Here is a 26,314-nt window from a genome sequence, read left to right on the forward strand (position 1 = left end):
CCCTCCGTTTGGAGTGTGCCTCTCGAGAATCTCCTTTTGGAGGGGTGACTGGCCCTCTTTCTTGGCCCTACCCCTCCGTCATAATGACAATTGGGACACTCCTACCCCTCCACGTGAACGCGCAAAACGAGGGGTAGGGCCAAGGGGAAGGGCTAAGGGGTGAAATGGGATTCAGCCTTACTGTACATTATGTACACAAGGATTAGTAGTTTACGGAAAAACTAGCAGTTATAACTGGACTGTTCCACCTCACACTGATAGTACTCCACCCCAGGATGACACTCAGAAAAGATCAACTCCATCTGATGTGGAATTTCAGAATAAAAGCCCTCTCAACTTTGACACTTACTATACATTATGTACACAAGGATTAGTAGTTTATGGAAAAACTAGCAGTTGTAACTGGACCGTTCCACCTCACACTGAGTGTACTCCACCCCAGGATGACACTCAGAAAAGATCAACTCCATCTGATGTGGAATTTCAGAATAAAAGCCCTCTCAACTTTGACACTTACTGTACATTATGTACACAAGGATTAGTAGTTTACGGAAAAACTAGCAGTTATAACTGGACTGTTCCACCTCACACTGATAGTACTCCACCCCAGGATGACACTCAGAAAAGATCAACTCCATCTGATGTGGAATTTCAGAATAAAAGCCCTCTCAACTTTGACACTTACTATACATTATGTACACAAGGATTAGTAGTTTATGGAAAAACTAGCAGTTATAACTGGACTGTTCCACCTCACACTGAGTGTACTCCACCCCAGGATGACACTCAGAAAAGATCAACTCCATCTGATGTGGAATTTCAGAGTAACAGCCCTCCCAGCTTTGACACTAACTGTACTTTATGTACACAAGGATTAGTAGTTTACGGAAAAACTAGCAGTTATAACTGGACCGTTCCACCTCACACTGAGTGTACTCCGCCCCAGGATGACAATCAGAAAAGATCAACTCCATCTGATGTGGAATGTCAGAATAAAAGCCTCTTAACTTTGACACTAACTGTACTGTATGTACACAAAGATTTATGCTTTATGGGAAAAACTACCAGTTATAATTAGTAGTTACAGGACATAACTCCAGTTCTATGAGTAAGTGCGTGTTCACCTACGGGCTTTGCTATTGGTTTTCCTCTTTGGTGCAGCCAATCCACTGAGACAACAGAAAACTCAACGCACCAATCCCCGCCGCGTGATGGCGCAACAGCACGCCCCTCGCCGAGGGTATATCCTGAGCCGGCGGTGGTCTATTCTCCCTTCTTCTTCCTCAGCCCTTGAGACATCAAGAAGCCACAAGATTCTTCGGATCAAGATTCTATGGATCAAGACTGCATGGATTCACCGGCCCGTGAAAAGTCGCCAACGGACATCGGGTCCTTCACCTGCCGCTCCTGCGGAGCTCCGCTCATTTAGCAGGATCACCACGAGCGCTGTTTCATCTGCCTCGGCTGGCAGCATCACCACCAGCGGTCCTTCTGCCCGGCCTGCCTCGCTCTGCCACTTGAAGAAAGTTAACGACGAGCAGCCTTCATGGGCTCCACCTCCTCGGTTCCCGACCGCGAGGACGCCGCCGCCGACGCCCGCGCCTTTGCCAAGTATGACTGGGCCGAGGTCAGCGGCAGCATCAGCAGCAGCAGCAGCAGCGTCTCGGTGTCACGGAGGTCGACTCAACATGACGACTCCGTCTCCACCTTCTCTAGAGCCAGCCGCCAGGACACCGCCCACGAGCCTGTGGAGCACCTTGCGGGGGCTCTTCATGTCTGCTGTCGAGCGCACTGGCCTCGCGCTGCCGCTGCAGCCTCCGGAGCCGGCTCAGCACGCAACACTCGGGCTAGCAACACAGTCATGGACTCGTTCCCGGACTGCGGTGCTATGTTCCACTGTGCCATCTTTCCAAACTAACGTGCAGCATGATTGGGGTACGCCACTCACCGCCAAGGGGGCGGTGAAAGGCTACCGCGAATATTGTTGTGTGGACGGCTGGCCGCCGGTCTCTGGAGTACCTGCTATTGAGGACTCCGTCAGACTGTGCCTTCTCCCAAGATCCTCCGCCTGGCCTGGTGGAAAGCCCATGCTGCTGTCAGAGAGGGACAGGCGCATGGCGGGCTTCCTGGACAGAGGTTACGCTCGCGGCAATCAAACGTTTGCCCTAGCCAACAATATGACCTTTCTACTGGGCTCCATTGACAAGATATGCCATGAGAGATCCCTGTTATCCGCTGATGACATCGAGGAGATTCAGAACACGGCCGAGGTCCTGATGCGAATGTGCCGCACCATCGGCATCAATGGAGGCCGCGTCATGGACAATGCACAACTTGCCATGAGGCACCTGTGGCTTGGTCTCTCCTCACTCTCCGAGCGGGACCAGCGAGAAGTCCTGAAGCTCCCCCTGTCCACCTCTTCTCTTTTTGGACCTGACATACAGGTCATCATCGAGCGCCTGGAGGTTTTGGCACGAGGCTCAGAGCAGCTCGCCCCGCACCTGCAGCCCCGCCATGAGCCGCACCCGCAGCGAAGAAGTTCTGCGGAGCAGCGGCATCCAGCCCCCTGGAGTTCACCGGCACCTAGCCAGACCCGGCCGTCTCCTGCCGACCTTCCTCCCGGGGCGCTGACCAGCCAAGACGGTCCCGCGCTCCCGAGCCGCGGAGCACCCCGTCTGCTCGTCCTGCATCTGCTGTTAAAAATGTAAATGAAGGCCGTCAGGCCCATTACATCTCTCAAAGAGCAGCAATCCTCCCCTTTTCCCGTGTTTGCATGACTGAAGCACGTCAAGCTCGGCAGGGCCCTTTCCCTCCCTTCTCTCGCTATGTGATTGTGGAGGAGGGGCGTGGTTTGCTCTCGGCTGCAGGAGAGAGGGAGGTGGGGAAGCGGCTCAGGGAGCGAGGGCAAAAGTGCAGCAGGTGTTGGCGATTGATTGATGACTGTCTTCCCTGCTAGAAGTAGCGTGCTGGAGCAGCGCGCGGGAGAGAGGAGCACAGCTGCACTGGCAGCAGGAGACTGGAGGAGCCAGCGCACGCAAGCCAGAAAAGGCTGGAGTCTGGGACGACCAGGACGGGAACTGCACGGAGTGGTAACAAGTAGAGAAGCCCGCCCGACTGAGGTGTGGGCTTTGGGCCCACTGACGTGCAATAAAGGACGTTTGAGCTCGCTGGCTGTGGAGTCTCCTGTGTCTAGCTAACCCACGGTGGCACGTGTGTGCTACAGTGATAAAGCGGCTGAGAATGGTGAACGGAGCGCCGGACGCGCCGCGCCGTCACCGGCTCTCCCTCCACGATCCCGCCGTGCTGCGGCCGTGGACGCAGGGCACAGCAGCGAGCTTGGTCTGCTGGCTCTCCCGACGTGCGCGTCACACAAGCGGAGCGCTGCCGAAGTTCTGCCGGCACCTCGCAAACGCTCCAAGCTGCATTTTCCGTCTGCTTCTGCCTGTGTTAGCACAGTGAAGCATCAGAACGGCGGAGCTATGCCAGCCCGGGTCCCCGCTGCGGAGTGCCCCGGCCCCGGCATCACTCATAACGCTCCCAGCTGCGTTTCTCCGCTGGCTTCTGCCTGTGTTAGCACAGCGAAGCGTCAGAGCAGTGGAGATATACCGGCCCGGGTCCCCGCCGTTGAGCGCCTCGGCCCCGACATCACCCTCAAACGCTCCCAGCTGCATTTTCCGCCGGCTTCCGCTTGTGTTAGCACACTGACGCGTCAGAGCGGCGGAGCTGTGCCAGCCCGGGTTCTCGCTGATGCGCGTCCCAGTCCCGGCATCATTACTGAGGTCAGCGGCTCGAGAAACTTGGGGATCATGCCTCCTCCGCCGGATTTGTCCCCAACAAAGCGCTGGTCCGCGGCCCTGAAGCAACCACTCGCGCTAATTCATGGGACGCCCCCTCCACTGCCCTTTCGCCGGGGGCCCCGTCTCCCGAGGCCGTGAGGACGGGTGGGCCGTCCCCGCAGGCCGTGGTACAGCCACTCACGCTCCGCTTCCAGACGTGGTGTGCTATGTTGGGACCGTTTTCTCCCTGGTTGTCCAGGACGCTGAGAAGTTGCTATGCCCTGCAGTTCGCCTGTCGTCCGCCTCTCTTCAACAGCATCCTTCGTACGCGGCTCGCATGCCCTGCTGGGGCAGCCGCTCTCGAAGCAGAAGTGTTCTTCCTTCTCCGCCGGGGTGCGGTACGGACCTGAGCGGGGAGGAGGTGCACTCGGGCTTTTATTCCCCCTACTTCTTGGTTCCCAAGAAGAGCGGAGGTATGAGACCCATTCTGGACCTGCGGGTCATGAACGCTCACATAGCCACCAGGAGATTCCGCATGCTGACGGTCAAGCACCTCCTGGAGAGCATCCACCCTGGGGACTGGATGACGTCGGTCGACCTCACGGACGCCTGCTTCCTCGTATCCATTCTGAGGGGAGGCACCGAACCTTCCTGCGGTTTTTCAATACAACCGGCTCCCCTTCGCTACTCTCTCGCTCCTCGCACCTTCACCAAGTGTGTCGAGGTGGCGCTGGAGCCGATTCGTCGTCATGGTCTGAGGATCCTCAACTACATCGACAACTCCCAGATAGCAAAATTCTTATGGCCCATATCTGGCCCATACCTGACATGTTCATATGGCCCACATACCGCGTGGAATGATGGCACTTGGGAGGTCTGCTCCTGTTTGCCAAAAGTGGGCCACAACCAAGCCTTCACAATGCCAGATGTCAACCAAAAACAGGCCAAATCTATCAGAACTCAACCGAATGTGGGCCACTAACAAAATTCTTTTGTGCATAATGGCCCAAATTTGGGTGAGTGCTGATTTATTTGGTCTCTTCTTGGCTGACATTTGGCGCTGCTGGTTTGGTTGTGGCTCACTTTTGGCAAACAACTGTGGACCACCTTTGTGCCATCATTCCATATCGTATATGGGCCAGAATAAAAGTGTACAGTGGCCCATATTTGGTTGAGTTCTGGTACATTTGGCCTATTTTTGGTTGACATCTGGCATTGTGAAGGCTTGGTTGTGGCCCACTTTTGGCACACGGGAGCGGACCTCCCAAGTGCCATCAGTCCATGCAGTATGTGGGCCATATGAACATGTCAGGTATGGGCCAGATATGGGCCATAAGAATTTTGCTATCTGGGTTGGACCCGGTCTCCTGTGCTATTGGTGAATTTTTGGAGTTTCTCCAGGCCCTGCTGGACAGCAGTCGCACTGCATCCACTCTAGCGGTGTTTGCATCAGCCATTACGGCGGGTCAAGGCGGCTTTGGCCGTTTCTCTGCACGCAGTCACCCGCTGGTGAAGTGGTTTCTGCGAGGGGTGGTGTCAGCTACGGCCACTCCCCAGGCATGTGGTCTCTCCATGGGACCTCCAAACGGTGTTGGAGAGTCTTAAGGGACCCCCTTTGAGCCTTTGGAGCAGGCGGAGGACCGCTTTCTCTCCTTTAAGGCCGCCATCTTGTTAGCGCTAGCATCCGTCAAGAGAGTTGGGGATCTCCGCGCTCTGTCGGTCCACCCCTCCTGTATGGTGTTCAGCCAGGATGGGGGACTCGTGCACCTCTGGCCTAACCCGGCCTTTCATCCCAAGGTGATCACTTCTGACTTCCGGTCGTGAGTGATCCGGATCAGAACACTTAGCTCCCTGCCTGGCTTGTCTGAGGATGATCCACGGCTGCGGTTGCTGTGCCCGGTCAGGTCCCTGCGTTACTATGTCCAGCGCACAGCTAGCTTTCGCACTACGGACCAGCTGTTTGTGAGGTTTGGAGCCAGTGGACGTGAAGCCCCGCCTACCTCTCAGCGTCTCGCCCACTGGGTAGGGGGCGCTATTGCAGCTGCCTACGAGGCACAGAATCTCTCGCCGCCGGCAGTGATTCGTGCTCATTCCACACGGAGTGTGGCTGCCTCTGTGGCCCTGTGCAGAGGGGTCACGGTGGGTGACATCTGCCAGGCTGCCTCCTGGGCCTCTGCGTCCACTTTTGTGCATTCATATCTGTGCGGATATGTGCACAGACTCTGTGGCCATATCGGTTTTCAGCACGAACAAGAGTTCTGTCGCTTAACCGTGTTGGTCCCTGTGGCCCGGCAGCTGCGTCCCGAGTGGGGTCGCAGCCCAGGGATTTCTCCACCTGCCGTTCGAGCTTTGCCTTGGCTGGCGGATGTTGTGACCCTGTCGGTGTTCAGCGGGAACAGGTGTTCTGCTGCTTGACCGTGTTGGTCTCTGTGGCCCAGCAGCTGCGTCCCGAGTGGGGTCGCAGACCAGGGTTTTTCCCTGCCTGCCGTTTTGGCTCTGCCGTGGCTTGCGGATGTTGTGACCGTGGCGGTGCTCAGCGGGAACAGGAGTTCTGCCGCTTACCGTATTGGTTCTTCTAGCCAGGCAGCCACGAGGGGTTTTCCTGGCCTGCCGCTGTGGCTTTGCCCCGGCCGGCGTGTGTGCGTCGCTGTGGCGATGCTTGTGCACATCGTGGGTGGCGCTTCGATGTCCGCCTCATTCCTCCGGAGTTCTGCGGCCGTTCTGGACGTATGGTTTGTTTACTTCCGCTGTCCACACCAATCCTGTCAGCATGCCAGCTGGGAGTACATTCATCCCTACGGCCTCCGCCTTGGTGAGTACCAATAGTGAAGCCTGTAGGTGGGCTAAGCACTTACGAAATAGCATTAGAAGTTACTGGACGTAACTCCAGTTCTATGAGTAAGTGCGTGCCCTGTGAGTGTCATCCTGGGGTGGAGTACTATTAGTGTGAGGTGAAACAGTCCAGTTATAACAGGTACTTTTTCCATAAAGCATAAATCTTTGTGTACATAGTGTAGAGTTAGTGTCAAAGTTGAGAGAACTTTTATTCTGAAATTCCACATCAGATGGAGTTGATCTTTTCTGAGTGTCATCCTGGGGTGGAGTACACTCAGTGTGAGGTGGAACGGTCCAGTTATAACTGCTAGTTTTTCCGTAAACTACTAATCCTTGTGTACATAGTGTAGAGTTAGTGTCAAAGTTGAGAGGGCTTTTATTCTGAAATTCCACATCAGATGGAGTTGATCTTTTCGGCGTGTCATCCTGGGGTGGAGTACACTCAGTGTGAGGTGGAACGGTCCAGTTATAACAGGTACTTTTTCCATAAAGCATAAATCATTGTGTACATACAGTACAGTTAGTGTCAAAGTTGAGAGGGCTTTTATTCTGAAATTCCACTTCAGATTGAGTTGATCTTTTGTGAGTGTCATCCTGGGGCCGAGTACTATTAGTTTGAGGTGGAACGGTCCAGTTATAACAGGTACTTTTCCCATAAAGCATAAATCTTTGTGTACATAGTGTAGAGTTAGTGTCAAGGTTGAGAGGGCTTTTATTCTGAAATTCCACATCAGATGGAGTTGATCTTTTCTGCGTGTCATCCTGGGGTGGAGTACTATTAGTGTGAGGTGAAACGGTCCAGTTATAACAGGTACTTTTTCCATAAAGCATAAATCTTTGTGTACATAGTGTAGAGTTAGTGTCAAAGTTGAGAGAACTTTTATTCTGAAATTCCACATCAGATGGAGTTGATCTTTTCTGAGTGTCATCCTGGGGTGGAGTACACTCAGTGTGAGGTGGAACGGTCCAGTTATAACTGCTAGTTTTTCCGTAAACTACTAATCCTTGTGTACATAGTGTAGAGTTAGTGTCAAAGTTAAGAGGGCTTTTATTCTGAAATTCCACTTCAGATTGAGTTGATCTTTTGTGAGTGTCATCCTGGGGCCGAGTACTATTAGTTTGAGGTGGAACGGTCCAGTTACAACAGGTACTTTTTCCATAAAGCATAAATCTTTGTGTACATAGTGTAGAGTTAGTGTCAAAGTTGAGAGGGCTTTTATTCTGAAATTCCACATCAGATGGAGTTGATCTTTTCTGAGTGTCATCCTGGGGTGGAGTACTGTCAGTGTGAGGTGGAACGGTCCAGTTATAACTGCTAGTTTTTCCGTTAACTACTAATCCTTGCGTACATAAAGTACAGTTAGTGTCAAAGTTGAGAGGCTTTTATTCTGAAATTCAACATCAGATGGAGTTGATCTTTTCTGCGTGTCATCCTGGGGTGGAGTACACTCAGTGTGAGGTGGAACGGTCCAGTTATAACTGGTAGTTTTTTTTTTTTTAATATTCACTTTTGGCCTCATGTAACTGAAATACGACCGTGTAAAATGCTTTTACTTTGAAAGACTACGTGATATTGACGTGCGCATTTCTGAAGTCCTTTGGTTTTGTGGAAGGTTGCTCTTTCTGTGAAATGAGGCGTTTGTCGCCATTACCGTAATGTACCATCAACGCGCGCACCGCAAAACATCTTGTGGGCTGGCTTGACCAAGTGTTTGTAGTTGTGTGCTGGCTTGACCTCAGTGCGCCCGGGCGTCTGACATCCAGGAGCCGAGTTGGAGCCGATTGGGTAAACGGCCCGGAGCTGCTCCACGGAAGCTGGTCCCAAAGCCGGCGGAGACGCACGGCTCGCGCGGCCGCTGGGCCGCTCCTCTCCTCGCCGGGAGGCTGCTAAGCTCCGGTGCCCAGCGGAGGCGCACTGCGCACGGGGCGCAAAGTCAACACACACCGGCAGCGCCGTCCGGATGAGGAGGGCTGCTCCTCTGAGAGGCTCTCTGCTCTCGATATCACACGAACAACACATGATATAAACAGAAAATTAAAAAAAACACACCCCATTCCGCTTCTGCAAGGTCGCTCTGCTCCTCCAGCCACATTGATCTGTAATTTCTAGTACTTCCAGCAAGGATGAGTTCATGGTTTATGTTTTGATCTCAAATGAGAGCTTTTCTTTATCCAATAGTTCCTTTTGTATGGTTCATTCTAAATAAAAACGGTAATTTCCGCGTTTGCTACTGTATGGGACCCTGTTCAGCTGATTCTCGTGCCTCCCGAGCAGTGTTGCCAGATCCTCATGGTAGTTTCCAGCCCAAGCACGACTGAAAACCCGCCCATTTTTATAAAAACCAGCCCAATTCGGCCAAACCCATGAGATAGCGCCAAAACATTACACACACAACAGAAAACACTTCCTAAGCATACAAACCTTCATATAGTGACCATAATGAGGATAAACAACTGTATAAGACAACGCAAGTAACACCTCTCTGTTGCCACAATACAAAAACAATGCATTTCAAAACCAGCAGCTGCTCTCTCTCATGTGCACAGCACGGCTCTCACATGCACGCATGCACGCACGCACACACGCGGACACACACGCACATCCTAATGAAATTATCTTACCTTCATGAAGAATCGGGCTGAAGTTCCATTTCTTCTTTTTTATTACTTCGAACGTTGAATTCGCCAATAGGGAAACCAGTTCTTCCAAAACACCGGCTGGGCTCCGCTCCGGGTTCTACACACTCCTCCTCCGCTAGTTACCTGCTGCGTTCAGGTGACTGGAGCGAGCTGCGGAAAACTGAAACTCGGTCGTTTACATGAAGGCAGCGGTGACAGCTCGACTCAGGAGACACGTGAAGGAAGCGTGGACTATTTGCAGAAAGGAACGGCTCTCAGACAGCTGTGAACCGGCTCTCGTCGTTCACTTAAAAGAGCCGTTCAAACGAACGACTTGTTCATTGAACGTCACAGTAACTGTCTGTGGAGGATGACAATGGTTGCTGCAGACTACTGGTTTTCCGTATCTGCCGCCTTGCAGTCGTCTCAGCTCGGCAGGTACACAGTGGAGGGGGGCGTGTCGCGTTTCTGCACCGGCCGTGGAAGAGCGGACAGGCGTGATTTCCGTGAAAAATTCCGCTATTGTGGAACTTGGGCTCCCGCCCAAGGCTGATTTTTCCAGCCCAAGGAGTTAAAACCAGCCCAATTTTTACATGGCCGCCCAAGGCTCTTTTTCCCAGCCCAGTGACTTTTAAAATAGCCCAATTGGGCGGGAACCCGCCCAATCTGGCAACACTGCTCCCGAGGCGGCGGAATAACAACATATAGGAAAAAGTTTACGTCCGTGAGGTCGTGCATTGTGTTTTATTTTGAAACTTCCGGTGTAGCTTCCTGTAAGGTGCTTTCTTAACGACAGTGAATTTACGAGGTGGGCGTAGCCAGATGCGTTCAAGTTCATCACGGAAAATAGGCTGTCAAAAACAGGCTGTTCTGAAGAAGGCTCCTCAGAGCCACTTTTTAGACCGGTCAAACAAATGAATTTGGGGCAAACAAACGTATATACTATGTTTTTGGGCGTCCGTGACCTATATGACGTGACTGAAAAATAGCATAATATGACTCCTTTAAGAGTTCAGCCACTGGAAATCTTATTGTTGTTAAGGGAACACATTTTGCTCCCACACTAGCAGAGCTGGCTTCTCCCCTCGTCCTAGGAGCCTACCTCCATGGCTGGGAGATGTCCTTGTCGGTGCAATGCTATCCACAGCACAGCATCGCAGGGTCAAAATTATGAAGGGTCTGCTGCCCGCTAAGGGTCGACGTTGTTTCGTTTTCTTCTAAGTCTGAAAATTCTACCTAGTAACAACTGATATTATTAGATACTGTAACTGATGGTGTTATGAGAGCATGAAATGTCATTGAAAATCCAATAGGTGGTGGTGTTGCACTGTATGGGATTTTATACTGCATTTATTTGTATGTTGTATTTATAAAAGGTCACGGTAAATATTGTTTGTTTTGCATATTAACTTAAAGGTGCATTGAGGAGTTTGCACGTTTTATGCGAAACAGCAGGCCTTGGGCGTAATGCAGCTTAGTGAAAAAACTCGTCCCTGTGGCTCGCGTGCACGGAAGAGGGGAACTCCGTCTTTGCTAGCGCTCAAGTAAGATTTAAGTTTCTTTTACCTGGTGGAGTCTGTGCTGGAGCTGTGGCAGTGCTAGAAGCCAGTCTGTTCTTACTTTCTGGAAGATCCTGCTCAGTTGTTGCTCACTAAACATCTGGCGGAGTAATGGCGGACAAAGCGAAACTTATCCAGCCGTAGCGTGCATTACGTCATTCCTTTCAAATTCTCCCCAAAAAAATTCTGGTGCCAGACCGGCACTGTGACTTTCAAGTGACAATTTAGCGCTGTGAGAGGTACTTGCAATGAATATGTCAGGGCACATTGTACACATCATTAAAAATGTGTAACATATTTATGGTGGAAAATAAGTATTTTTAAGGTTGTAAAACTCCTTAATGCACCTATAAGTATTTTCATTAGGGTGACTGTAGCTCAGATGGTAGAGCAGGTCGTCTTATAACCGGAAGGCTGGCGGTTCGATCCCCGCTCCCGCAGGAGTAAAACTGGCGTTGTGTCCTTGGGCAAGACATTTCACCCACCGTGCCCAAGTATGAATGTAGTGTGAGAGTGAATGGTTAGTGGTGGTCGGAGGGGCCGATGGCGCAGATTGGCAGCCTCACTTCTGTCACTCTGCCCCAGGACAGCTGTGGCTACAGCAGTAGCTTACCACCACCCAGTATGGAGAGAATGGGTTAATCTGATATTGCAGTGTGAAGCGCTTTGGGCTCTGTCATGCAGGGTAGAAAGCGCTATACAAGTGAAGTCCAATTACCAGTCATTTAAAAAGGGGAAAACTGTATTTAACTGTACGAGTTTCACTTCCGGGTGGTGTCATGTCAGCAGAAGGTACGCATCTGAACAGCTGATGGCAGAAGATCGCCTCACTGTGTAAAGCTGTTTTTAAAGTCAAGATGTGAACGAAAAGAATACTTAGCCTTAGCCAGAAGCAGGCCAAAGCAGTATGTTCATTTTTCCTTTGTAAATATGTGCATATGTGCGTACTTGGGTTAATCACTTTGTTATGAGGTTATAAGGTCGAGGTAACAAGATGCTAATGTGGCAGAATGAATGGGAGGGATAACCAAAATTCAACCAAATCAAAGACAACGCCACCTGGGGGCTTGCACCCCAGGATCTCAAATGCTAAACCAAATTAAACCAAAAACAAGGGCCCGCAGGTTCAAAGGATTCACTGGGACGGGAGACGTGAGTTCAAATTAAAACAAACTTTATTAAATTCCTAATGTTAAAATCAACAGACGAACTCAAAATAAATGGGGTTTGAGGCCTGCCAAACAAAACCAAACTGGACAGGGCTGGGGCTTACCACGACAGCGGTAACAGAAAAGGGGGAGGATCCAAAAACACACAGCACCCGTGACACAGCAAACCAAAAAGTGAAAACGGAACCACCACCAGGGAACCGCTGCCGCTCTGGGACCCCCAGCACCTGTCAAAAGAAAAGAAAATCAACAATTAAACTCACAAAATGATGGCAGCCCTCATACCCTGAAAACAAAAACCCAATACCTAAATATTCAAACGAAAGAGGAACAAAGTAATTTATACGAAATGAAAAAAACAAATCATTACAAAATAACAAGAACCAAAGGGATAGAACAGAAAACAATAAAGCAACGTAATCACTATTAAACGCAATCGAACAGAAGAAGGAAAAAAAGAAGAAAATCAGAAGGAAAAGTGCGTCTGCATTTCTAAAAATGCCCGAGCACGGCGCAGGCTCAAGCTCCTAGGCTCGACGCAGGAGAGCCACACTTCTCAAGGAGCCTGGGTGGTCCATCAGGCCCCTAGGGCAGCAGGGTGTACTGAGGAGGCCGTGGTGCGACGAGCAGGTGTCAAGCACATCCAAACAAGGAGAGCCAAAACAGCAGTAAAGCCCGGGGTCAACTGCAGCTGATGACTGCACCACTGTAAAACAAACCATGAAATCACACCAAAATAATAAAATTAAACAATAAATCACTGTTCCCTACTGAGGAGGGGTTGACACACCTGGCAGCATGAAGGAGAGCATACACAGCCCGATACAGCAGCGGCGGCGGCTGCAGGAAACACACTGCGCCCACACAAACTCCAGGGCAGTCCAGCTCCCAGTCAATTCACAGCTGTGAAACGCAGGGCTGGGGTAAATACACTGCTGAGGCTGCTAAGTGGACTAAAGAGAAACAGGACATGCGTACCTTTGTGGGAGGCCAAACACTATCCTGCACAGGCACGCTGTCAGGACAGCAGCCACATGTCTGTCAGTCCCATGAAGGAGGAAGAGGAAGAGGAGGAGGAAGGGCGGAGCAGGGATATTTATAGACGCCCAGTAATTAGAAGCCACACTGCCTCAAGTGGAGGGGAGTGCAACTCCCCACCATGCCACACTAACACTAGTAAAGAAAAGAATGAATAGCGTTAGCGTCTTGTTACCTTGACCTGTTCTCCTCCTGCAGCCGCTGGAATGGCATTCTTTTTGAGGTTCATACTCTGGATCTTCTGGCCTTCATTTCTTTCCTGAACTGGGAAGAAGTCCTCAGATGTGAAGTGGGCACTACACACCCGATAATCCAAACATCGTAAAGTTTGAACTTTGATGCTGGGGTCCGTGTTGAGCTATTAGCCACAGATTCAATAAATCCCGGTCACGAAGTGGGAGCCTGTGAGCTCAGTGACGTCCAGCTGGTCATTTCACTTTCACAGCCAGGATATATGCACACTGGAACCATTGTACCAAAGTTACAACCAGCTGAAAATAAACTCTGACTGACTAAAAAAGCCGATCGAGATGCCTTGGTCTGACTGTAGAGCAGAGACGCTACTTCCATGTAAACAAACAGAATGAATGTGTGCAGCGGCGCAGTGTGATGACATCATCGCTTCAGAGTTCCCGGAGAGTTGCTCAATCTAGCCGGTTTACAGACTTCCCAATAGCGCTAAGTGATGCTGACTTAATAAATGTACATGTATCTACCACCCCACAACAAACATAAGAGAAAAGAGCGTCTGTAACGGCTGCATGTCGGTGCCCCGCCCGCTGCCGTTATATGGATATGGGAGCATCTAATTATCTCCGAACCAACTGCAAATCACACGAAAGTCAAACGGGTGAGTAAATGTTGTTGTTACAAATGTGAAATAAGGTCCAGATTGTAAAAACAACCGTCCCCCTTTAATACGTCGCTCTCCTCAGTGGAGTTTTTTTTGGTACGTCTCCGTGTACCAATGACGCGCCCACTTGACACTGAGGACAACTCCATGTGGAGTGAAATTAATGCCAAAACCTCTCCAACACAAAAAATGTGTTTTATTCACAGCCAATGATTCACAAACAAACTCAATGTGTTTTGCAAAAGCAAAATTTCATTCACAACTAATGCACTTCGGTTTGTTCATCAAAAAAACGTTCCACAAATTAAAAGAAATACAACTGTACTTACATTAAAATATCTTTCAAGATTAATTATTTTTTTCCGAGTGCAAAAAAACAATTCTGAAAGAGTGCGAGCTAGCGTGGCTAACGCCAGCAACCAGCTAGCACAACTGACACCGCAACATGGGTTAGCTCCGGCAGTGACAAAAATGACATGTAGCCACGAAAGATAATTTAATTTTTCATCAACAATGACCACAAACTCACCTGTTGGCTGCTCAGGGTGCCTGGGGCGACTGACTGACTCGGTTGTGGTCCTGGCGATGGTGGATGGTGGATGCTGTGCGTTAAACGGCATCAACAGCACCACTTCCTGTTGTGGCATGCAAATTACGCACTGTCAGTTGTGAATAAATCCTAAGTCCTGCGGATGCGAATCAGGAAGGTGCAAAATCAGTGACGCTGGGGAGCCAATTGTTTCTCCAACCCACGGAATTGTTTCTGCAACCCACGGAAATGTTTCTCCAACCTGCAGAATAGTTTTTTGTACTCGGAAAAAAATAATTAATCTTGAAAGATATTTTAATGTAAGTGCAGTTATATATTTTTTTTAATTTGTGGAACGTTTTTTTGATGAACAAACCGAAGTGCATTAGTTGTGAATGACATTTTGCTTTTGCAAAACACACCGAGTTTGTTTGTGAATCATTGGCTGTGAATAAAACACATTTTTTGTGTTGGAGAGATTTTGGCATTAATTTCACTCCTGCACATTTGATTGTGAGATGACTGCTCTCCCCACTGGACCGTTTTCACGGGTACGGGAGGGGCTGCCTCTCTGAGCAGCAGAAAAACGAGGAAAGCTCAAACACACAGGCACGAAGGAAAAAAACGCATTGGGGTGTTTTTGATGAGTACATAACTACATGTGAAAGTGAATTTTGCATGATACAGCCCCTTTAAAAATCTCCGTCTCCTCCGTCTCCAGGGCAGTGGGTTCAGCAGGTTACAGGTACCGGGCCTCCAATAAATATGTCACCAAAACAGCAGGACAGGTTTCAGCACCTTTATTATCAACTCACACAACCTGCGTCTCAATTAAGTTCTTACAAAACAAGAGAAAACCAGAACCGTTATTTCAAACATTGAGCAGAGTCAGAAATAAACAGAAAATAACAACATATTCCTCAAAATAATTAACAAAATAATAAGCAAAGCACTGTCTAATTTAAAACCAAAATAAACAAATGCAAATGAAGATGATTATCTCCAAATCAAATGTTACATTATTAATAAACCAAAAGATCCTTGTCTGACAAATAAAAACCTGGATATAACATTATAAACCAGAGTTTTCAAAGCTTTCTTATCCAGGGATCTCTTACAGGGAGAACATTTTTCAAGGATTCCTTATCATCCTCTTGTTAAAGGTGGAATACAACATTTTCTCGAAAAGACGAAGCCCCACGTCTGTTACTCACTTTTTGAACAACGCGCATGCGCCAGACCGTCCGCCCGGCTCTCCTGCTTCTCCCAGAAAACGCGGAAGTGTACGAGCGCGATCTCCTCTTCTCCGGCGTGCACGGCTCTGTTTACAGTTTCTGCGATCCGCCTCGCTCATAAATAAAGCTTTTTTTTCCCGAAACAGCTACAGTTTCATTATGTCAGACTCGCTATCGGTAAGTACGAGCTCAGAAGCTCACCGGCTACACAAACACTCTGAATGCGCAAAAGGGAGAAGCTGATTGGGCGCAAGCACGTAGAACCGCCTTACGAAAGCAGCTCGTCAGAATGATTGACAAACAGACCCACCAATTATTTAGGTGATCCACCCGGAAATCAAAATGTTGTATTCCACCTTTAAATTAATTAAACACAATCTGCAGTTTATAACCTGAAATGACATTAGAAATATCGTTTTTTTTAACTTTCAAACTGAAATATTAAAGATCTGTAGAGTACAAAAGAATTTCACAAAACTGAATTTGAGTAATGTCAATCGTCTGAAAGCTGCAATACATAAAGTTACAGCCAAAATACCAAGTTTTACAACAATCAAGCAAGAGCAAGAGTCTGCGCCTGGTGAGTTTGTAACAGGAAAAGACGTTTTCGCGTGTCGTTGCGTGTAGAGAAGCCAGAGCTAAAGAGCTAAAGAAGAAGTGTAGAACCTCAGAGAAGCGAACACATTTTGATGATGTATTGGTTTTGAAGCTCTGATTGGCTGAAGTGTGCTGTCAGTCAAAGGAGTAACCGACGCCCCCTGCACAAAGGTTTGTGTTGGCTTGTCTCCAGACCCTCCCCAGCTCCAAAATCCAAATGTGGATGTGGAGCGGGCGGGGCTGGTTTACAAGGCTCGGTATGAAACAGCTCAGATTACAAGCTTAAATAAGAGAATATGAGAAAATGCTGTGACTCCACTGGATTCACCAAAGATTATTTAGATGAGCCGCCAACGCCAAACACCATTTCACCAGGAATCTGTGGTGGAGACACAGTAACTACACGTCCTACTCTCTAAACCAAACCGACTGTTATGTTTGTGCCTGATTCCACTGAGTGTTCAGGTATCAGAGCTCATAGTCTCACATCTAACGTGACCAAATGCATGCTGGGAAGAGCAAGCCAACGGATGTGAGAGGTAAGCTCTCCAAAACAGATTACACTGCCATTTAATGCAACTTGGGAAGAATCTCCAATGGTCCACTCTAACTGCTCAATGTTAACAGACTTGTTAACCTGGCTGCAGCTCGCTGAGCCTCAGTTTCTCAGCCCGACAGAGGTCAGAGGTCACAGTTATCACTTCCAAATCTGTGTTGCTCGAAACATCAGACAGCTCGGTGACCTCTCACATGCATCCTGCAATCACACCTACATCTATTGTAGTTATAAAGATTAAAAAAACAGTTTAATCAACATGAGTCCCAGAGATTCCCATAGAAATAACCAAAGCCTGTATAGATTGGTTGCCAGAAAGCACGTTATTGATTCTGTATTCTCATTCCACTTGCTGAACCAGTGTAGCCCTACTCAAAAAGATAAAGGAAAGAAAAAGGTGTAATCCGTTCCGGGTTACTCGCAGGACACTAAAAATCCTCCTGGTCATCTCATTCTGGATGAGTCAAAGGTTTTCTGTTTCCACCTCAGGAGTTCTGAAGCTCTGAAAACATCTGAGTCAGCTGAATTCTTGACAACGTCACAGAGAAACCAAACCTCCAGGAGAGCCAGGCTCTCCACATCTCTTCACTCTGACATGTTGTCTCTAAAAACTGGAGAAATGACATTAAAGTCTGGAATGAACTCTCATCAGGCTGAACTCCATGATTTTCCCTGTTTGCTGACTCAGCAGTTTCCTCCATCAGACTCCTTCACTGCTTCCTGTTTTCTCTCTCTGACCGTTTCTATCTGTTCGCTCATTTTCTGGATCTTGGTTCATTTCAGCTTTATTTATTTATAAGAACTAACAGGGAAGATGAGCTGGGATCAGACCGTGTTGAGACAGGTTAGTTTCACCCTACTGATGATGTGTTGTTGCAGCAGCAATGCTGCTCTCAGGTTCAGCTCTCTCTTTCTGCTTTCTTAACATTTTTATTATGGCCTCGATGAGCTTTATTTTGTTGTCAGTGGACTCTAAAAACTCCTTTAAATATGTCTGTTCTCCTTTCAGGGCTTCATTTCCTTGTAAAGCATCATTTTTTTGAGTATTTTTCCTGAAATGAAAACCATCCTTGAGTTTTTGAACTTTCTCGTTATTCTCTTCGATCTTCTTCTCCACCTCTTCCAGCCGGTCCATCTGCTGTCCTTTGATCTCCTTCAGTTCCTCCTCCCACTTCTCCAACATCTCCATCTTCTCAGACATCTCCATCACACCAACCAACTCGTTCTCTTCTTCTTGTTTCTTCTTTAACTCTTCATTCAGTCTCAAATTTTCTTTCTCCAAATCCTTCATTCTTGAGCTTTGATCAACAAGCTGCTCTTCTTCATCCTTCTGTGGTTTGTTGTCACCTGCAAACAGGAGAAAACTAAAGATCAGTTTCTCCCACATGATCCAGCTGAACACTCCGTTCTCAGAGTTCTGGCCTACTGGAGGTTCCAGGTTCTCTAACAGCAGAACAGGAGGCAGAGCTTTCAGCTCTCAGGATCCTCTCACGTGGAACCAGCTCCCAGTTTGAGTTATGGAGGCTGACACAGTCTCTGCTGTCAGGTTTTCTATGGAGTTAAGCTGCTTCAAGACACTCTGGACCGTTTTCTGGAGAAGCTGCTGCAGCTTCAGACTGCTGGGAGACCTGCACTGACCTGAGGCTGGTTCTGCAGACTCCCTTAGTTTGTGGTCTTATTACATAAACAGCACCACCTCATGGCCTGGCATGCTAAAGTCATCGTTTTCTTCAATTTCTGCCATTTCCATGTCAATGGACATCATTTTGAAAACCTAATGTAAATGTAGAACCTTTCTTAAAACTGTGAAATACTTTCACTTGAAACATTGTCGGGCCCAGATACTCTAACATGCAGTGAGAAAATCAGACGTTCACATGGAAAAGTCAAAGCGAGGATCTTTCCACTGTGATGTGAGACTGCTGACCACCAGCTGCTGCTCCTCCCGAGGAGAGCTCCACCCACAAACTGAGGCCAAGAGAGAAAACACTGCACTGGGAAAAAAAAAAATATTGTAACATAACAGCATTTTACTGTTTATTTTACATTTTTTTCTGTATTTTCAAAATGCAAATTAATTCACAAACATAAACTGTGATTTTACATGTCAAATGTAATTTAACAGGAAATCCCTGTAACTGTGAAAAAAGACAATATTTCTGTTCTTTTACAAAGAAACCCAATTAGAAATATGGATATTTATTGTTAAAATGTGTTAACAAGTATATCATAATTTCACAAAAATGTTTGTTTTTTTCGGGAGTAAACTGTAAAACTAAACTTTCCAACTCCAAAAAAAGGGAAAAATCCCTTAAAATTACATACAAATGTATTTTAAAAATATCGTAATTTCACAAATATTTTTCAGTTATTTATGGAAATAAACTGTAAAATTGAACTTTGCAACTCTGAAAAAAAGGAGGGAAAAATCATTTAAAATTACATCAGAACTAATGGTGTAAACACACCTCTCACTCATACCTGCAGGGCTGTACGGTGCAGCAGTGGTTAGCGCTCTTTCTTCACAGCGAGAATGTCCTGAGTTGAAGAACCGGCCAGCCCTGCAGTGGTTCTCCTCCTACCTCTCTGACAGGAGCTGTGCTGTTTCAGTTGGTAACTTCGCCTCCTCATCTGAACCTGTCTGCTGTGGTGTGCCCCAAGGCTCAGTCCTTGGTCCAATTCTATTTGCCTTGTATTTGCTTCCTCTTGGGCAAATAATTAATCAGTTTAAAGGTGTCTCTTATCATTGTTATGCTGATGATATCCAGCTTTATTTTTCCTTCTCACCCCGCAACATTGCCTCCCTGTCAGCTCTAAGTGACTGTGTGACAGCGATAAAAAACTGGATGGCTAGTAACTTTCTGCAGCTAAACTCTGATAAAACTGAATTTCTTATCTCTGCTCCTCCCAGTCTTGTGCCTCGGATCAAAGATGGTTTATGTCTCCATACCTCCATGATTAAACCCTCCGTTAAAATTCTAGGTGTCACTGTGGACCAGGCTCTGACTCTGGATCAACATGTGAAAGTTCTGATCCGTTCTTGCTTTTTCCAGTTGAGGAACAGCCAAACTGAGGCCCATTGTGTCTCAAGCTGAGATGGAGATCCTTATCCATGCGTTTGTATCATCACGCCTGGATTACTGCAACTCGCTGTTTACCTGTGTCAGCAAAACATCTTTGGATCGCCTGCAAGTGGTCCAAAACGCTGCTGCCAGACTGCTGACCAGGACTCCCAGGAGGTCCCACATAACTCCAATCTTATCTGCTCTTCACTGGCTCCCCATTAAGTCTCGAATACAATATAAAATCCTTGTGGTTACATACAGAGCTCTGCACGGCCAGGCACCGCTCTACATCACAGATCTGTTACAGCCTTATGTTACCAGCAGGTCCCTGAGGTCCTCCGACCAGGGCCTGCTGGGAGTCCCTCGCTCAAGACTAAAAACTAAAGGTGACCGCGCGTTTGAGGTAGTGGCTCCCACTCTCTGGAACTCCCTCCCAGTTAATCTAAGATCAGCGGACACTGTCGACTCCTTTAAAAAGCAGCTCAAGACGCATCTCTACAGTCTTGCTTTTCTGTGATTCTGTTGTTTCTTTTCCCGTTTTGTGTTGTTTTTGTTCTGTTTTTTGTCCTTTGTTGTTTATAATGTGTAAAGCACTTTGTGACTCAGTGATCTTGAAAGGTGCTATACAAATAAAGTTTATTATTATTATTATTATTATGATCCGGGCCTTTCTTTGTGCAGTTTGCATGTTCTCCCCGTGTGTGCGTGGGTTTCCTCCGGGTTCCCCAGCTTCCTCCCTCGGTCCTAAAACATGCATGTCTGGTTAATTGGTCCCCCTAAATTGCCCCTCGTTGTTTTGTTTTGAAAGATGAATCACATTCAATAATTTCATTGTTTTATAACAGTAAATTAAACATTAAATAACCTTATTTTAAGGAAAAATCTTAATTACAATGACAAACTATATTTTAGTTCCAGAAAGAAACTGTATTTTTATAAGAAAGCAATTTTCTGTTATTTCACGGTATTTTTTTGGCACCACAGCTGCTGGAAAATTACCTTTTTTTTATGTTTTTTTTTTTTTTTAACAGTGTGAGAGCAGCATCAATGCAGGTCAATACTAACAAATAAACTGAAATGAAAGTGACTCACTCTTTTTGTTGAGTTTCAGCTTCCAAAAGGCAAATAAACCTGAAGATAAGATGATGACGCAAACAACCAAGACCACGATGACGATGGTCAGAGCAGCAGAGCTGGATTCTTCCTTGCAAAACTCCCCTGGAACGACAGAAACCAGCAGGACGTTTCAAGAGGAAGACTTCAGCTGAACTGAAACCAAACTAGACTCACCTTCAAAGCTGAACTGTGCAGTTCTGCTCTGGCTGATGTTGCTCTGTTGGACTCGACAGGAGAAGGTGTTGCTGGGTCTGGTCTCCACAGTCACTCTGCTGCTGACAGAGTAGAGGCCATCAGGACCTCTGAGGGTCCGTGGAGGTCCAGCAGAGAGCGGCTTCCCCTCACTGTCCAGCCACAGCAGCTCGGGCTCCGGATACCAGCCGGCAGACTCACAGCACAGCACCACTCCTCCACTGGATCCATCAGCCTCTGCTGAGACGGCCACGTTCGGGGGGGCAGCGCCTGCAGATGAAGCACAGACACTGGATTCAATCAGCTTCATTCAAATGGAAAAATCAGTCCATGTGATCTCTGCTGTGGACTTCTTTCAAGACAGGAAATCCATGTCTCCAATCAGGTGGTGGCTTTAAAGGGATACTTCAACATTTTGGCAAATTTGCCCATTTAGTGCAATTCCTTAGTCATTTCGAACAGCATACTTGCTGTTTTTTGTGAGGGCAAGCTATTGTTTATTCTGTGGTGAGTCGAGGAGCGCTTCGCAGCGGACATAATGGAAGTGGATGGTATTTTTGCTTCCCCTCATCAAACTCATCAAATACACAATCCTACAACCCCAAAACACTTTGGTGGACACGTTATAATCCGCACATTCACTACGCTCTAGAACACCAACAAATAATATTGTTGCGTTACGACATTGCAGCAAATACTGGGAACTTCTTTTTCTTTTGAAATCACTACGCCCAGAAGCCATGTTTAGTAAGTAGTTCCGTCTCAGCAATCTTCGCATAAACAACTCAATCTCGTAATTTTGCATTAATATTTCACAGCGTAGTGAAAGTGCAGATTATAACGTGTCCACCAAAGTGTTTTGGGGTTTTTGGATTGTGTATTTGATGACTTTGACGAGGGGAAGCAAAAATACCTTCCACTTCCATTATGTCCGCCGTGAAGCCCTCATCGGCTCACCACAGAATAAACAACAGCTCGCCCTCACAAAAAACAATAAGTATGCTGTTCGAAATGATGAAGGAATTGCGCTAAATGGGCAAATTTGCCAAAATGTTGAAGTATCCCTTTAACTCCAGAGTGACCCAGTTGGATACCAGGAAGCAAATTCCAAGACAAAAAGCACAAACGGTGCACTGATTATGAAGAAAGTCATATTAGTCATATTAATTCACAATGAAGAATATTATTTCTTGAAATCTACTCATTCAGACAGAGACATTGAGCCAGGTGTTTCTGGATCCGTCTATTTCCTCATGGTGACTGGTAAAGACTCAGTGAGGTCAAGGCTTCCTCGCTCCACTCACCAACAAGCAGATGAACCTCGGTGGAAGTCTTTCCTGGAACAATGCAGCTGTATTTTCCCTCATCGGACAGCTTCACGTTGGAGAGTCGCAGTGACAGGTCTCCGAGCTTCAGTCTGCTCGAGGACAGATTTGTTCGTCCAGCGTATGACGGATGCTTGCTGATCAGCAAATCCACGCCGTCACGTCTCAGATGGACAAGTCGAGGGTTGAGGTCTGACCTGGACCACTCCACTGTGCTTTTAGTCTCATCAGCAGCAGGCTCCAGGTGGCAAGGCAAAACCACATCCACACCCAGCATTGCCAGGACCGGCGTGGAGGGGCCGACCATCTGATACTGACCTGAGGAGGAAGCAGTCATGCAACAGGAAGACAAAGTTTAATCATCAAAACTACAAGAATCACAATCATAAAGATCAGCCCACGTCACAAGAAGCACCAAACAGAAATGTTCTGGGTTCCTCTCTCTAAAGACTCTACGGTTGCAGGTGCAACAGAGGTGAACTGGACAGATCAGAAGCCACTAAACAGACGAGCCGGACGCTCATGGTGGTGAGTTCAGTCCTGGAGATGGATTATTGGAGCAAAGAAAAGGTGTGGAGGTCTGTTCTGAAATGTTTGTTTCAGTATTTATCTAGATCCAGAGAATTGAAATAAGTTAGAGGAGGAAGATGTTCTATAATCTGGATGACAATTGTTTTAAGTAAGTGTGTCATTCTCCTGTTGTTTGACCAGTTGATTGAGATCACATGATCTCTTTTAGAAGCGAGTCCAGAAAGTCCCCAGTGGTTCTCAGAGTTCTACTGACCTTCACAGCTTCTTGTCAGAAGAAGAAAAACAGCTGCATGGCAACACACCGACACACTGACAGTGGAGCTCCACAGACGTCTGGTCCACCAGAGAAACATCCTGAAAACTGAAATAAACCCGATAAACAGGACATTCTTCCATGTTAAAGAAAACTGTGAGCAGTTGTGTCCACTTTGGAGAAGCAGTGGACGAGTGGACACTGTGGATTCCTGAATGAGACGCTCAGAGCAGCTTTCACTCTGCAACCATTTAGGGGGAAAAGACTGAAGTTCAGCAGAGTTTTGTTTGTTTCCATGAAAATGTTGCTCGGAGACGCTGAAAACAACTTTCTCAAAACGCTTTGACTCCGTCTCTGAGGAAAACAAGACTTTCTGGAAATGCTGGAGCTCTGCTCAGTGCAGATGGTGGACACTCTGCAGCTCGTCCTCCCATCAGTTCCTCCCTACATGTTCAGGGAGGTGATCTTCTCCTGATAAGAGTCCCATCTCACCTCCCTCCCTCACTCATCAAATTGATTATCAACCAATATGAATTATGCAAATGAATCCAGATAACAAAATCTTTTCATGTCAGTAAAAACTCTCTGAACGCTGCGTCTTCTGGAAGAAACATGAAAACAACCAAAATATGTTGAATGAGTTCAGGCGTCACCTGCTCAACAAACTAACTTCATCATCTTCAGTATTCCTGCCGTTTCGTAGGTTTTAGAGCGTTGCCATGGTAACAGAAATCTTTTCTGAAACAAAAACCTCAAAATGCAGCATTTCCACTTGGAACGTGTTAAAGTTAAAATGTGTCTGTTGTCCACTCTGGGTCAGTGAAACATGGAGTTTGTCGTGACAAAAACAGCGTGAAGTCAGAGTTTACAGTCACAGATCAGTCAGTGTCACACAAACAGTCACACAAACAGGAAAACACACCTGGATGTGTTTTCACAGCGGCTCATACCTGATCAGCATCTGGAGGAGTTTTCTCTGAAGCTTTTGGCTCTGAAGACGCAGAAAAACCTTCTGGTAAAGGAAATAGAAACCTTTGAAAATGGATTAAAATGAGCAGCAGGAACAGGTTTAACTGCCACCAGTGCTGAAACCTTCTAAGTGGGTCACCAGACACAGTTTTATATCAGGTAAAGGTGAGATCTCATGAGGTAATGATTGATTTGGATCATGACTTTGACCTGAAGCAGCATTAAAGAATATATGATTTAGCACAAGGTAATGATTAACATTTTTATTATGAAGATTTAGGAGAGTAAAGTACAAGATCATTTATAATAACAATGCATTTGTTGTGTATTTCAGGACAGTCATAGTTGCTTTACGAATGCATCATTCATTCTCTCCGTACTCGATATTAGTAAGCTACACATGTAGCCACAGCTGTCTCGGGGCAGATTGACAGAGGTGAGGCTGCACCATCGGACTTCTGCAACCACCACCAACCACTCGCTCTCACACTGCATTCATCCAGGTTCCCTGGTGTTCCCTCGTGATCTCCCATCCAGGAACTGACCAGGCTCTACCCGACTTAGATTCACAGAGCTGACGGGGCATCATCAAAGCGGTGCAACTTTATGACCCCTTTATAAAATACACTCAATGCTATAATCCAGTCAGAAAAAAACAGTAACCAACCTGACATAGTAAAGTATCACATGATGTATGATAATACAAAATTCAGTGGGATTGATTGATTGATTTTTTTTTTTTTTTTTTTTGTGTTATGTGTCACGGAACGGGAGTATTGCACATTTGCACTTGCATGTTTTTTATTTTGTATTGCACTTTTTGGATTGCCGTGTGCTTTTGTTTGTGGTGCTTTTAATTTGAAATGGTACGGTGCGTGCTTTACTTCCTGTTGTGAATGACCTGACCCCCGCAGCTGAGGCTAATTATGGCTAAATGAACTGGGGGCGGACGCCCAGGTGCGGGGGCGTTAATATCAGCGGCGGAGGGAGCAGGAGGGAGTCGAGCACGCCAGGAGGAGAAGGCAGCCACCTCGATGCAGTTGGAGCTGAAGAGACGGGACCTGGGACGACGGCGCGGTGCGACGGCGGGCTACGGCCGTGTAGCAGTAGTGGGACCAGAGTGCAAGGCTCATCACGGCAGGCGGGCAGAGTTTCTCTGCCCCTGCGTGTAAGTATCGCACCTGTTGTACTCTGGCGATGTGACGTAGACCACTGCTGCTGAGCCAGCTCGGTCGGCCGCGAACGAGTCAGTGCCCCCAGGTTCCTGTGTCCCGCAGCTGCAGCGCTGAAGGAGGGTCCGGACCGGTCGCCTGGCCCACGGGGGAATCGGACCACGGCGGCGGAGCCTCGGACAGCGACCCGGACGGCGGCGGAGCCTCGGACAGCGACCCGGACGGCGGCGGAGCCTCGGAGAGCGACCCGGACGGCGGCGGAGCCTCGGACAGCGACCCGGACGGCGGTGGAGCCTCGGACAGCGACCCGGACGGCAGCGGAGCCTCGGACAGCGGTGGAGCTGTGCTGCGGTGGAGTTGAGCCAGCTGACACGGCAGGCTAGCGGCGAACCTCTACTCGGTTTTTACTAGCGGACCTTTTAGTATTTTATTTCTATTTTATTGCTGGCATCATCTTAAGTCTTGTGCTGCTTTGTTTATTTTTATCCTTTTATTTGATTTATTGTAATAAATCTTTTAACCGGCCATTCATTTCAGCCTGTTGGTTTTACACTGCTTGCCTTGTTTTTAGAGCCTTTTTGGTATTTTGGTGAGTTCCCAGTCTCCAATAAAACTGGGTGGCGTTGTCATCCGAGTTGCATTCTTCACCTCGCCACATATGTAGGATAAGATCCTGTGTAACACAATATAATATTATGAAATGCCAAAGAATACAATATAGTATCAATCATCTGAATTTTAGAGAAGGAAAATGCTCTATAACCTGGATGTTAAAAGAAGGAAGATGGTCTATGGTTGAGATGTTGGCCCAACAGCAACTTTATTTTCTAACAACACTGAGGAAGAAAAATTTTTTTTTACCAGGGCACCATTGAAAGTGTCCTGACAGTCTGGTCTACCAGCTGCACAGAGAGAGACTGGAAAA

General features: G+C 47.5%; 1 pseudogene; it reads right to left on the bottom strand.

The window, feature by feature from the left end:
* Nucleotides 1–3,272: 3,272 nt before the first annotated feature.
* Nucleotides 3,273–26,314, bottom strand: part of LOC115382727 (uncharacterized) — a 191,368-nt pseudogene continuing 168,326 nt past the window's right edge.

Source organism: Salarias fasciatus, chromosome 3, assembly GCF_902148845.1.
Source record: "Salarias fasciatus chromosome 3, fSalaFa1.1, whole genome shotgun sequence".
Lineage (NCBI taxonomy): Eukaryota > Metazoa > Chordata > Actinopteri > Blenniiformes > Blenniidae > Salarias > Salarias fasciatus.